The sequence below is a fragment of the Callithrix jacchus genome, chromosome 12, assembly GCF_049354715.1.
Source record: "Callithrix jacchus isolate 240 chromosome 12, calJac240_pri, whole genome shotgun sequence".
Lineage (NCBI taxonomy): Eukaryota > Metazoa > Chordata > Mammalia > Primates > Cebidae > Callithrix > Callithrix jacchus.
Genome location: NC_133513.1, coordinates 77990378 through 78004804, shown reverse-complemented (window position 1 = coordinate 78004804; position 14427 = coordinate 77990378). Strand labels below are relative to the sequence as shown.

At 34.4% G+C, this 14427-nt stretch overlaps 1 protein-coding gene and 1 long non-coding RNA gene across 7 annotated transcripts in view; one reads left to right on the top strand and one right to left on the bottom strand.

Moving 5' to 3' along the window:
* Positions 1 to 14427, top strand: part of PRKG1 (protein kinase cGMP-dependent 1) — a 1319131-nt gene that overhangs the window by 1218766 nt on the left and 85938 nt on the right. The window lies entirely within an intron of this gene.
* LOC103796739 (uncharacterized) overlaps positions 7752 to 14427 on the bottom strand; it is a 64187-nt gene continuing 57511 nt past the window's right edge. For both annotated transcript variants that reach the window (XR_004731559.3, XR_013524986.1), the window contains one exon: positions 7752 to 11077. This is a non-coding gene — a long non-coding RNA (uncharacterized LOC103796739). The remainder of the gene's footprint in view (positions 11078 to 14427) is intronic.

Genomic DNA, 14427 nt, shown 5'->3' with positions numbered 1-14427 from the left:
CACTGAGAATCACATTTCAACATGATACCTGGAGGGGACAAGTGTTCATCCTACATCATTGGATGAGATAGTTCTTTGTCGTAGTGGATATCTTGTGCATTGTAGGATGTTTAGTAGAATCACTGGCCTCTACCTACTAGATACCAGCAGCATATTATCTTAACTCTTGTGGTACAATCATCAAAAAAGTTTTAAGACATCACCAAATATATGTGGAGGAGCCAGAATCACCCCCAATTGAAAACCATTGCTACAAATAGAAGAAAAATAAATACAAAATTATTTGAGAAAAACAACACTAAAATTATATTAGTATCAGGCGTAGTTTTATTAGCTGTTGAAAATGAGCCTAATCTTACTATAATTTGATGTCAAAAAGAAAATTTTAGGTGCAGTGGAAGTGTCATAATTTGTATTTGACAAGACTTAAGCTTCACAAGGGCAGGGTTTGCCAAAATGTGATTAATTCAAATGCTAGAATAAAACCAAATTTTATAAAATAATTTATGCACATTCAATTTAGTTTCCTAGGTTTCTCTCCAATATTTAAGATTTAGAAAAATTATTTTTACTCCTTTAAAAAAATCAGAATTTTAAGGATTATGGGACAATTAATTCACTGAGATAATCTGGCTTTGATATTGTTTAAGATGTTAGAGTTGGTAAATTTGCTGAAGCTGGGAAAATTCTACATGTCAGTTTGCTTCTACACATTGTTGGCTGACTTTTTTTACATTAGATGCTAAGTAATTATAATAGCCTCAAATGTAATTTATATTATGTATAATACAATAAATTTTCTTTATTTTTATATAACCTCTTGAGTTACAGTAGTAAAACATGGCATTATATTAAGACAGAAAACACAAAACCGATTTTAGGTAAAATGAACATTTATAATAGAAGACCGATATTACACTGGTAATCTGATATCACCTGAAACTGAATGCCCTACAAAAACGACAAATAGGCTACAGGCAAAAACACAGGTATTTTTGAGAAGTAGAAGTCAGGAATTTGATAGTCTCTCCAAATCACAGCATTTTTACATTACAAGTTCTGTCAACATGGTTTCATTAACTTTTAAAAATAAAGGGCATGACATTCTTTAAATTCCACCTTTGTGGTAATCACTAACAATAGATTCTGCCAACACAATGCTCTATTGTCCTCCTGCTGCTCATTGACATGATTGCTATTCCCCAAATGCTTCCAGGAGCCAAACACTGGTCAATTTGACTTCCTGTTGATTTAGGAAAGACCCAGAAACAATTAGGGAGACACAACTATGTCAGTCTATAAGGTACTGTCATCTGTGCATCCTCAGATGAAGTGGACATTTAAAATGGAGAGAATTTTGAATTTTTTATGCAAAAGAACAAAGCAAAGATTGGAAAGTGATAGGACATAGAATTGTTAAAAGATCTCAAGGAGAATAACAAAATAGTAGACCGCTGGAATTATTATAAAACAGTAGATTTTTAGAATGGTTTTTAAACTGTGAGTTACAAGCCACTAGGGAATCATGAAATTTATTTCATGGATTATGACTAGCATTTTTATTACTTCAGAGTGCATGGTGTGTACTAGTGTTGCTTTGTACATTTTTCAATTCACATATATAAGGGATGAGTATGATAACTATATATGTATATATTTCTTTTTGTTTGATTTTTTTTGAGATGGGGTTTCAGTATTGCCCAGGCAGGAATGCAGTGGCATGATCATAGCTCACTGGAGCCTCGACCATCTGAGGCCTAGTGATCCTCCTACCTCACTCAGCCTTCCAAGTAGCTGGAACCACAGGCGCATGCCATTATGCCTGGCTAATTTATAGAACAAAACAATTTCTTAATGTGCATTGGAGTAAAAAAAGTTTGGAAGTCATAATGAATGAATATATATGTTTCCCTCCCAATTCATTTTTACTATTTATTATAATTTTAATTTCTTTTTAAAGAAATAGATTATTTTCATTGTGTACAGTGAATAGTTAGACTTACCTTATGGCTACAGATTTCCTCCTCTTCAGCCAATTGGTTACCTGGAAAATATGTACAGTTGAATCCAAAGAGCAGAAAAAAAGAATGTAAGAGAGACAAGCACATCTTGCAATATAAACACATGTCAATCTAGTAATGGACTGGTAGTATTATCTCCATATTCAAAGAACAGTGCAAGCATTATTGTGAGGAATTAATTACATGAATACTTTAAAAAATTCAAATATGCCAGATATGTAGTAGGCACAGAGAATACACAACCCAAGATCTGTTCTCTCCTCTTTAGAAACTTAAAATCTAATAAGAAATGCAGCATTTATATTGTTAATTGTGATGTTATTTAGTAAAAAGGAAAATATCCAGTGTTATTTGAGCACATAGAAGGGGCATCCATATTGCTCTAAGGGTTTTTAATTAATATTTATCAAAATACTTTTCTATATAAAGAACATTTTAGGAATGTCTTGAGCTAAGGAAGGATATCATTCATGTAGATTTGTTTGCAATTATCTATCAATTATGTCATCTATAGCATTCTAAGATGTGTTCCTGATAAAATTTTCATAAAAGCACATTTTAAAACTTTCTTTTTACTTCGCAGTCCTTCCCCACTTCTCCTCGAGGTATATGTCTGTGAACTGAGAATGGTGTTAAGGTCAAGAGTTTCACTCATTCATCCTAGACCAGGGGTTTCCAATCCCCAGGCCATGGACTGTTCCATGGCCTATTAGGAACCTGGCCACACAGTAGGAAGTGAGCAGTGGGTGAGTGAGCATTACCACCTGTCAGATCAGTGGCATTAAATTCTCACAGGAGAGCAAACCCTGTTGTGAACTGTACATACAAGGAACCCAGCTTGCACAGTTTTTATGAGAATCTAATGCTAGATGATATGAGGTGCTACAGTTTCAGCCTGAAACCATTTCTCCCGCCTCCAATCCATGAAAAAAGTGTCTTCCACAGAACCAGTCCCTGGTGCCAAAAAGGTTGGGGACTGTTGCCCTAGACCCCTCAGGTCCTGGTAGATTTATTTCCATTGCCAGTTATCAAATTAGTTGCTTTTGGACCTACTACATTTTAAAAGAATGATAGTGGTCAGGTTGTAATGTTTGGATTCTGCTTACAGATGCAAGAAAAGCAAAAAGTATATTTATCCTGCCATTGAGGGCTACTGTCAGCTTTTCAGAGCCACCTCTTTAATGAGTATTCTCATTTATATCCTTAAGCTACTCTTTGGAATTTGAAAGCATTAATAATCATATAATCATCACAGATGCTTATCAATGCAGGTTTATCTCTGTATTTATTGGAGATAGTATCTATTTGCTATAAAATATAGGATAAGCCCCTATTATAAAAACTCTTAACAATCAGAAAGTTCAAATAGTCCCAATTAGTTTTGCAAAGTACATACCGATGATAGTGAAGAGGAGGAAAATCATCAAAAGCCCATAAATTTCTAAGCAATAGAACAAAGTCTTATGTGTATTCAGTACTTCATTCATTCTTTGAAAATTGACAGTTGAGCTATATATCTTTTACAAAATAAATACCAGTAATTAAAATACTCCAGTAAGTGAAACAACCCAAATCTCAAATGATATGGAAAATTCAAATGTATTTTGTTAAAACAGAATACATTATTATTAATGAGGCAGACAAATGCATTTGAAAGCATTTTGTTAAAGGTTAAAATTCTGTTAAATAAAACATAGTCCTGTTTTACTTACATTTTTAATAAATATGAATATGGTGATAATTATGACAATAATGGGTAACATTTGTTGGGCCCTTAGTACATTTCAAGCATGAATTACCTGATTTAATACTAACAACTCTATTAGAAAAATATGTTCTTATTTTACCTGATTTTACAGATCCAGAAATTGAGCCCTATGGGGGTTGAACTCTAGGTCACACAACTTGTAAATGGTAGAATCGAGATTAACTCTGTCTACCAGGTGTCTATTGCCAAAGCCCATTTATACACTTTTAGATACCTAACTATTTCACATGTATGTTTGCATAATATACATTTGTAAACCTTGTTATTATGAAAATTGTCAAGTAGAGAAGTGATGCAATGGACCCTTAAGATTCAATATTTACCAACATTTTGCCACAACTGCTTTGTAGAATTTTTAAAAAAATATTTACTGATATATTTTAAAACAAACCAGTGAAACATCATATTATTTCTTCTAAATACATCCTTCTTATGTATATTCTAAAAATATGGACACTTCCTACATAATCACAGTATCATGATCACACTTAGCAAAATAAGTAGTCATTTTTCAATTTTCCTCAATTTTCTCGAATACGTCATTTTAAAAATTGATTTGATTCAGGATCAAAAGAAACTGCATAATCTGCATTTTGGTTATGTCATAATTTGGTTATAACCAATTATGCATGTGGTTAACATTTGGTTATGTTAAGCTAAAGGAGTCTCCCTACATTGCAATGGCCCTATTAGGTGTTTTGTTTTGTTGAGTCAGACTTGCTCTGTCACCAGGGCTAGAGTGCAGCGGCATGACCACGCTGACTGCAGCCTCAACCTAGTGGGCTCAAGCTGTTATCTTCCTAGCTGCTGAGTAGCTGAGATGACAGGAACCAGAGGAGGCATGCCTCAGTTTTTGTTTTTTGTTTTTTAGGGTTTTTGCCATGTTTCCCAGGCTGGTCTCAAACTTCTGGGCTCAAGCAATACACCCGCCTTGGCATCCCAAAATGCTGGGATTACAGACAGGCATGAGCCGAGGAACATGGCCTAGGTTGTTAAGGAAACTGAATCAGTTGTCCTGGTGTTAGGTTCTGTTCCAGATTATCCTACTGTTTTTAAATAATGTCATCTATCTTCCTCTTGATATCTTTTGTAAAGGTTCATTAAACCTATATGATTGATTACATTCATTTTCTACATTTTGGGCAAGATTTCATAGGTGGTTTATTAAACTTCAATATTGGATTATAACAAAAGGCCAGTAGTGCTTGGTTGTTTCACTTGTAGCTACCTGAAGTTGGATGGGTTAAGAGGTAACAATGGATCCTTTTCCTACAAAGTTTTCAATCAGTATGTTGTTAATGTTTAATATACAATGATGATGATTGCCTGAATCACCTATTTCATTAGGTTTTTAATAGAATCATTATCCAATTCATTCTTCTTTTTCTTTATACTTATTTTATCTATTAATTGGAATTCTTCTCTAAACAGCTTTTCCCATATCAGTTAGGAGTGTGATATACTATTTATCCTCATATTATTCATTCAAGACAGATAAGATAAATGCTATTTATCCTTTCCTATTAATTATCAATTTCCAGAGTAAGTAACTGGTGTCCTAGTTAGCTTTTGGTGACAAATGAGATTTTTTAAATGTTTGCACATTTGAATAATTTGCACATTTTTTTGGTATTATGAATTTGTGGATTTTTTTTTTTTTTTTTGAGATGGATTTTCGCTCTTGTTACCCAGGCTGGAGTGTAACAGCGCAATCTCAGTTCACCGCAACCTCTGCCTCCTGGGTTCAACCAATTCTCCTGCCTCAGCCTCCTGAGTAGCTGGGACTACAGGTGTGCGCCACCATGCCCAGCTAATTTTTCTATTTTTAGTAGAGACGGGGTTTCACCATATTGACCAGGATGGTCTCGATCTCTTGACCTTGTGATCCACCCGCCTCAGCCTCCCAAAGTGCTGGGATTATAGGCATGAGCCACCATACCTGGCCAAATTTGTGAATTTTTATATATTCAGGATGTTCAGTCAGTTTGTTAACGGGAGCCTCTTTAGGTTGGTTCCTTGTTTCTTCTTGATACAACGATTAGTTGCCAATAGCTCCCTTGCTTTCTAGACAGTAAGATGCCCAAGGTTTTTCATGTACATTTCCTCCCCTGGACCTGAGATCAGACATTTCTCAAGTAACACATGTTCCTTTTAGCCAGAAATGGTACTAAGTAAGTATGGTCACTGCTATTAACTTTCTTTGTTTCTAGACGTTTTTAGGGAGAATAAGGTCAGAGAAAGATTTTTTCAATAAGTATATTATTTAACTTGAAGCATGCTATATCTAATCTTGCAGTATTCCCATTTTATTCTAAGGGAATAGCATATTAAGTTACGAACTACATGTATAATTCTTTAAGAAAGATATTTCATCAAGCATTTTAGGTTGACATTCTCAATTTCCATCTATGTTCATAAAGTCAAAAAAACTTTACTATTTTAGGAGGAAGTCAAGAATAAAGCTTTGCTTATGCTACCAATTGAACTAATCTTTTTCCAGATATCAATTAATATCACAACCTCCACAGAATTGGCAACTTTCTAAGATATTAAATATTTCTATAAAAAGAAAAAAACTATATAGATTTGTTTGGATGTAAACCTTAGTTTGCCTTAGAAATTCCTTTCTTATATTAGGATTTAAGGAGACAGAAAACTCATCCTTGAGTTTTTGAAAACATAGTAAGCTGAGGATTTTTTCTTTCTTTCTTTCTTTCTTTTTAACCAAGCAACTTGCCTAAAAGACAGTTGAGGCAAAAGGCTTTGCAATATCCATGTCACTCTGCTTTTATCAATTTTTGTCTTTGTTAAGACCTTAAGTTCATTGTTGTTATCATGAGATTCAGGATCTCTTCCCTTTGGCCTATAATTTTTTAGTTGGCAAGAAGTACACTAGTTAAAAGTGACTGCTACTGAGTTCTCCTAGAACAACAAAGGCTCCAGTTTTCTCAGCCATTTGCCCAAATCTCCATCTCCATAGAGCAAATATTAAAGGAAAAATTTGCCACTTTACAAACTGAAAATTGTAGAAAAAACAAAAAGAAGCTTTTTTCTCTGTGAAAACCTATACATTTTACGTAACCGTTTGACTTAAACATTTTAGAATTATTTCAAATATCATTTAACACTGTGGTTTGTTATTAACCAGGATCTTTATTTCAAGGGACAGTCTACATTTTAAGTAAGTAATAACTAGCTTTTTAAACAAACAACATCATCAAATAAAATATATACACAGTGGGCTAGGTGCTGTGGCTCATGCCTATGATCCCAGCATTTTGGGAGGCCAAGGTGGGTGGATCACAAGGTCAGGAGATTGAGACTATTCTGACTAACATGGTGAAACCCTGTCTCTAATAAAAATATAAAAAAATTAGCCCAGTGTGGTGGCACATGCCTGTAGTTCCAGCTGCTCAGGAGGTTGAGGCAGGAAAATCACTTGAACTCAGGAGGCAGAGGTTGCAGTGATCCGAGACCGCACCACTGCACTTCAGCCTGGGTGACAGAGCAACACTTCATCTCAAAAAAAAAAAAAAATATATATATATATATATATATATATATATATATATAAACATAAATATATATTTTATATATGTAGAGAGAGACACACACACACACACACACACACACACACACACAAAGCAAAAGGCAAATCTTCCTTTTTAGAAGCAAGTACTATAACCAGTTTCCTCTGGTTCCCTTCATTCAGCGATTCAAATACACTTAACTTGTATTTAAGTTAAAATTGGTTGCTTTTTTTAAATGTATGATTTTTAGAGGAGCAGAATGTGGGAAGTAAACAATACTTTGGATGAAACTCCAAATAGATTTTGTTCTCTAAATCCCTTTATTTGCATTGAAGAATTATTTTTTCTATTTTAAATTTCTGTCTGAAAGGTAACTATGTTTGTGACATTTGGTAAAGATTAAAATATACTTATCAAGAATGCAACAACTAGTTCTTTTTAAAGATTTATTTTTCATTTTGTTGTTTTATTTTACATGATAACAGAAATCTCAACAGTACAATAAAACATAAAGAAAACAAAACACCCCCAAGCCTCATCACCAAATAACTAGTTCTTAACAGAAAAGGTTAAGTCCTATTAGCTGGAAACATAATTTCCTGTTTTTGAAAGATGAGCTATTATTCTATATCATTTATTAGGTCACTGTACATATTCTTATCTGTCTAAATAATTGAAGCTCCTTATAAAAAACAACCCTGTCAACATAAACCTAAATGGAGGTGTTTTACCATTTTACTCTTTCTCCACAGTTTCCATGGAAACATGATGGTTATGACAATGCGGGAAAGGAGAATGATGACTGTTATTCAAAGATAAAAATGATCACAGAACTAAACACTTAGGATTAGTAAGAACTTAAAAAGCATCATAGAATTAATATTTGAGTTTTTTAAGTAGTGAAAAGAAAATTAAATATATATTTGGCATGTAAGGTAAAACCCAGCTAATATTATCTCCCTAAAGTTTTCATTTATGTGGCCTTTGTCTCTGGTTTTAACAATGTGAAGCTAAATACCAGAATAGTGTTGGATTAATGAAGTTCAATATTTGAAAAATAGAAAGTAATTGCAATTAAGTTATCAGTGCTAAGAAATTTGAAAAATAATCTTTTTTCTTTCCTGTAATGTTTTACCTATTGACAATATTAAAGCATAATAAAAAGCTATATCCAGGTAATGACATTTAATTTAAAAATGAAATATAGCAGAATTAACTATCCCAAAGCATCAGCCACTTGCATCAAGGTAATAAAACAGAACCTTTAATTATCTGAGCTAATTAGTATGAAATAATCAGGGAGACCACCTGAGGGCTTTATAGTGACACTTGCTGTATTGAATTACTGTGGTCTGATCCACCTCACATTGACTTGTGAGAAAATACCAGTTTAACACTTAAGTTAAATGCCTAAGAGATGTTTTACTGAAATGAATGTTTAGATGGTTTTGTGATGACAAAGAAATAGATCATATGATTTGTTAAGGTGTTTTTGGCATAATTCCTATATCAATGAAAATGGAAAGAGAGATGTATGCAAAATGGCAAGTCCAGAAAACTCACAGTGAGCTGGTTTAATGCCTCTCCTTTTCATGCTTCCTGGGTTTTTTTCTCTCTTTAGCTCAACTAATATTAGTTTGTTTGAAAGACAACTAGCACCAAAATTAAGGTGTTGCTTTAATTTTGATATATTTATTAACCAAAACTATATCTCCAATCAAAAAGCAGGCATAAAATATCAACCACTATTCTTAGTGACATTGGCCTTAATAATTTTCCCTAAGTAGCAGAATTAGAATTGGCTGAGGATCCAAGTCTCTATCTAAACTTCTTGATCTTCTTTTCATTTTTAATCTGTTAAGTGCAGATAGACTTGATCAATGTGTGCTGGGTTTATTATATTACTGAAAGATTGCAATACACAAGCATGTTTTAAAAAGCCCACTATTCTTATTTACAGCCCTTCAAAATTAACCTATGGCTTTTAAATTTTTTAATTTTTATTTACTTTTAGTGATCATTTATAAGTAATACCTCACATTGCTAAGCCCATTCTTATTGACTTCAAATTTCAGAATCTCGGAATGACAATCAGTTTTTAATTTTAACTAAATATTTTTATTAACTTTGAATTAATTGCATTTACAGATTAATTATCCTAATGGAATCATTTAAACTGAAAACTTATAGTGAGATATTTGCTAAGAACATTTTGTATTAACATATATTAATTGGATATAGTTAGGAAAAAGTGTACTCCTATGATTTTCATGGTTCAAATGAAAACTGAAAAAATGGAAATTGATCCCAATTAGTGGTATGTGTAATGGCTGATTAAATATGCAAGGGAATTCTTTAAGGATCATAGTTGAGTCTTGTCTTTAACATCTTAATTACCCAAAAGATGCATTCAACAAATCTGTAATTCAAAATGTAGGTATTATTCCCTAGGAAGTATTGCAAACATATAAGAAGAAAAAAATGCCAAAATGGAGCAAACTGGAGAGGAAATTGATTAAAATGTAAATTAGAAAAACAAGGCTTACCAGCTTGGACTGTAGTCATCTGAAACCCATATATTTGCTGACAAGGAAATATATTCATTTTGGTTAGATGAAAGAAAGCAGGAGGTTTGGGAATTATCTAAAGAGACTCCAGGATATGTGTTAGTAAATTAGAGGTGAACTTGCTAATGCAGCATTATCCTGCAGCAGAAGTAGAGCCAGTGTTATTGGGGATTAGTGGGCAGATGGGCTATATTAGAAGTAGGTAATAATTATATAAATAAAACTTTCCTAAGTGAAGGATTCTCCAAATATTTTATATTATTAAATCAGTATTTCAAAACCTCTTTGAAGTAAGTTATTATCATAGTGTCATATTGAATAAATCTACTATGATCGTATACTAATTATGATGTAGACATTAATTAAATAGTAGAAAGTGCTATTTATTGTAGCAGTATCTCTAAATTTGTGTTCATCTTAGTCAATAATTTCTTTTGACAATAATAGTAGTAGTCACAATAGTAATAGCAAATGTGGTGGAGATGCTTACTTTGTGCAGGTTTGCTACAATTTTATTAGGAAAACAGTTGTTAGTTTCCATTTTGTAAAGGAGGAAACAGATAACAGGTTTTTCTTTTCAGTTTTTGTCTGGACATTCAGATTTTTGTGTGTGCATATCCTCGTAAAGTCAAGTTATCAGCGCTGGATCTCAGAGTTCTAAACTGAACCTTGCTTCATGAGATAATCTCTAAAGATGCAAAAGAATTGGATCCCTTCCTTTGCACTTGTGAAGCATACATTCCACCCCAGCATGAGAAATGAGCTCATGTTGGACTTCAAACATAGGCTAGATAAAAATAAGTAAACATGTCAACTGAGGACAAGATTATACCAAGTGATTCTACTGCCTGTTATTTCAAAGCACATTTTGATATAATCTGAATTATATCAAGAGAATAGAAATATTTACTCATGACAAATATTGTGTCCTTGTGAAGACTGTAGAAGAACCTTCATCTGGTGTAAGAAAAACAGGTTTAAGTCACGATGCTGCACATGAAACAATCATAAAACTGAGACACTAACATGTTTATTCTGGCTGTTTTCCTTGTTAAACCACACCCCCACATGGTTAGTCCATTTGATAACTTTGAGTAAGTCTTCAAATAGCAGCATGGTCACACTGGATCAGTATCCTTCACTTACACCACTTGAGAGGTGGGAGAGATCTCCAAGTCCAGCTCCTTCATTCTGTAGAAGAGGAAACTCTTAGTTATTCTAGAGATGTGGACCAAGTCATCTTAATACCAGACTTTATGGAGACTTAAGAAATATGGCTTTTAAATGTTACCATATTCATGGATGAAATACAGAACAAGTACAAAGCTTCCTCCTGCTATGACAGGTACTCTGGGATGTTTAATGTGCCTTTTCTGGTCACTAGGGTACCATTTAGAGCAGTGAAGCGGTTGATTTACAATATGGTGCACAGGGGAATGTCTCAGGGCTCCCTTTTACCCACCGGGAGGACACAATGTAGCATTACTTCATTACTCATGTCAGTTCATCTTTGAATATGATTTTGTTTACATAATGCTGACAGAAAAATACAAACACAATGTTACAAATGTTCAAATAGTTCATTATATTTTTCCTAATATCTTTGTGTGACTCAGCTTCTTCATTGTTTTCCAGATAGATACACATTCAAACTTGAACATCTGTAGTATATGGTTTCGAGAAACTAAATTTGAAAATGGCATCTCTTAAGGGTATAATTACTTGACTTAATTGACATGCAGTTTGATAAATATTTGTTCTGTGGAAAGAAATAATTTGTTTGAGAACTTGTTGGTGACTGATAGACATAGTTTTTATGACTTAGCATCCTGTAATTGAGCCAAAGAAATTGTGTTTACAATGGCAAACACAGTGTAATCTAACTCAAGAGGAAAGAAAAATAATAATTTTCTAATGGCTGACAATTACTTCAGGAAGGAAGAAACAACGAGCAAACAGAATTTAAAAATCTATAATAATTAGAGTGATAGTAAAAGTAGTAATTACATTATATTAGTTTTCTGTGAATAATGTGACAAATTACCACAAACTGCGTGGTTTAAAATAACAGAAATTTATTCTTTCACACTTCTGGAGACCAGAATTCCTACAGTATCAGAAGCACACTTCTTCTGGAGTTTCTGGAGGAGAATCCATTTATCTCCTCTTCCAGATTCTGGTGGCTACTAGCAGCCTGTGGTTTTTGGTTGCATCCCAATCTTTACCTCTGTCTTTACCTTTCGTGTGTGTGTGTGTGTGTGTGTGTGTGTGTGTGTGCGTGCGCGCACGTGCATGCGCGTTTAAGCTCACTCTGTTTCCTTTTCTTAAGCATACTTGGGATAGTATTTAGGGTCTATTTACAGGTTCCAGGAATTAGGACAATTTTGGGGAACCATTTTTCAGCCTGTCACAAAGAAGTTAACTGGTTATGTTAGCACTGTCTCTCATGGCCACTTTTGTCTTTCAGACTGTAGAGAATGCTACTTTGAACACACCCAACATGACCTTCGATGAAGGATGAGACTGGATTCCAGCCATTCTTGCTCGTTCTATGTTTCCCCCCCAATTCTATTTCAATCCTACTTCTAAAATTTTCCTTCCTAGGCTCAGTGTAGAAAGCATATTCTTTAAAGTTTTCAGGAATCTTTTTACACCCTCTAACTGACATTTTGAGGTAGGCATTTCTTTTAATGACTGCTAGGTACTTATTTTATTATATTCCCTATTGTATTATCCTCCACTCATAGAAGAGTGAAGAGTCTCCTGGTCTCTTAGAAAAAAAAAAAAAAAAAAAAAAACAGTAGAAATTGCTGAACTCAACATCCCCCTAAATCAAGTATATCTTCACTCAAAGATCATACTTGCTGTATGTTCTAACCAGACCCACTAAATTGGGTGCCCTGTATTAGAAAATTTCAAAAGCCACTGACCACTTGGCCAGGTGCAGTGGCTCATGCCTATAGTCCCAGCACTTTGGGAGGCTGAGGCGGGTGGATCACGAGGTCAAGAGATTGACACCATCCTGGTCAACATGGTGAAACCCTGTCTCTACTAAAAATACAAAAATTAGCTGGGCATGGTGGCGCGTGCCTGTAGTCCCAGCTAATCGGGAGGCTGAGGCAGAAGAATTGCCTGAACCCAGGAGGTGGAGGTTGTGGTGAGCCGTTATCACGCCATTGCACTCCACCCCGGGTAACAAGAGTGAAACTCCGTCTCAGAAAAAAAAAAGAAAAAGAAAATTCCAAAAGCCACTGACTACTCCTAGCATTACCCATAGAGTAACTGTGTTTGTTTATGTTTTAGGGAAAATTCACAAAGATAATTTCCCACTAGCTTCTCATAACTATTATTTGTAGGGATCTTCATGCTGAGATCTAACCCTTCCATACATAAGTGGTTCAGCTTTGCCAGAACCCCACAGGAAGAGATTATGAAACACCTATTTGTCCTTGAGTTCCTAGCCCAAATTCACCTCCCTGGAATTACTCCATGACCTCCAAATAAACATACCTCACACGCATAAGGAAAATTCCTTAGGTCCTTTTTAAGGATGCAGACCTTGGGGAGTAGCAAAGTGTTTGTGCTAGGATGACCAGTGGAACAGTTACCAACTCTTTCTCCTACACTTCCTAAAACCTGTGTAAAATTTATAACATCATGAAAGAATTATGTGGACTAATGAACATACCTTTTCAGAACAATTAGTTGGGATTGAATACTTGGTCTGTGCCAGGCACTGAGCTAAGCATTTTATTTCTGTTCTTTCATTTAATTCTTTGAGTTAGGGTCCACCTGTTATTATTATCCTCATCTTCTTCTTTTGTTATTGTTTGTTTGTTTGTTTGTTTTTAACTTTTTATTTAGTTTCAAGGGTATATGTGGAGGTTTGTTACGTAGGTAAATTGTGTTGTGGGCATTTGGTGTACAGATTATTTCATCACCCAAGTAATAACTATCGTACCCGATATATAGTTTTATAATCCTCACCCTTGTCCTGCCCTCCACTATCAAACAGGCCCTGGCATCTATTGTTTCCTTCTTGGTGTCCATGTGTACTCAGTGTTTAGCTGCTACTTACAAGTGAGAACATGCAGTATTTGGTTTTATTTTCCTGCCTTAGTTCACTTAGGACAATGGCCTACAGCTCTATCTTTGCTGCTGCAAAGGACATGATCTCATTCTTTTTTATGGCTGCATAATATCCCATAGTATATATGTACCACATTTTCTTTATCCAGTTTATCATTGACAGGCATTTAGGTTGGTTCCATGTCTTTGCTATTGTGAATAGTGCTGCACTGATTGTATGTGTGCATATGTCTTTATGGTAGAACCATTTATATTCCTTTGGGCATATACTCAATAATGGATTTTTGGGTTGAACAGTAGTTCTACTTTAATTTCTTTGAGAAATCACCAAACTGCTTTCCACTAATTAACATTCTCACAGTGTTCCTTTTTCACCACAACCTCACCAGCATCTGTTACTTTTTTGACTTTTTAATAAAAGCCATTCTGACTAGTGTACGATGGTATCTCAT